The sequence below is a fragment of the Austrofundulus limnaeus genome, unplaced genomic scaffold, assembly GCF_001266775.1.
Source record: "Austrofundulus limnaeus strain Quisiro unplaced genomic scaffold, Austrofundulus_limnaeus-1.0 Scaffold2975, whole genome shotgun sequence".
NCBI lineage: Eukaryota > Metazoa > Chordata > Actinopteri > Cyprinodontiformes > Rivulidae > Austrofundulus > Austrofundulus limnaeus.
The window spans coordinates 1-657 of NW_013955377.1; the positions used below are offsets into that span (position 1 = coordinate 1).

General features: G+C 39.1%; 1 protein-coding gene across 1 annotated transcript in view; it reads left to right on the forward strand.

Moving 5' to 3' along the window:
• Positions 1-45: 45 nt before the first annotated feature.
• The window catches only part of LOC106511600 (G2/M phase-specific E3 ubiquitin-protein ligase), a gene marked incomplete in the record, with an annotated part of 6,579 nt that continues 5,967 nt past the window's right edge, over positions 46-657 (forward strand). The window contains 1 exon segment of the mRNA XM_014000355.1: positions 46-387.

A 657-nucleotide genomic window follows, 5' to 3' on the forward strand; every position in this document is an offset into this window, starting at 1 on the left:
AGCAGTTTCTCTCAATAAGGTCTTCATTGCCAAAAAAAATATTTGTATGTATGAGTAATTGCTTTCTTGATCACGTCATTACCAAAAAAAAAAAAAAAAACATAACAAGTAATGTGGTTAACTTTGGGCATGTTGGCAATGGCCATGAGAAGCCGTGGTGGGCATTCTTTATTGAAACTTATGAAAGGTGGCAACCCCAGTTAGCACACTCGATGCTATAGAATATCAGTTAGCATCTATGGTGTGATTCTGTTGTGTTCATTGCAGGGTCAGCTGGGAGGCGGCCAAGCCCTGTATGGAAGACAAATATTTTCTTGCTTTCTGGCCCTAATATTGACATCCTCCCTTCTCCCTCGGATGTACAAAGACTGAAGAACCATGGATTAGGTGGGCATGTTTTTTCAATAAAGACATTATTTCATATACCTGCATAATGTGACAGAAGGAGGCACTTTTGCTTTTAACATCTCCATTTGGGTTTTAATTCACCACTTCATGATAATTTTACTCTTTCACCAGAATCATCTGGTAGGCTGATGAGTTCAAACTTAAATGGAGTCTTCTTTGTTATTGTGTTTAATATTGCTTTGTCACCATTGATTATTCAGGCAACCCTGTGAATGAGGGGACAGGAACCCATCCATCCATCCATCCATC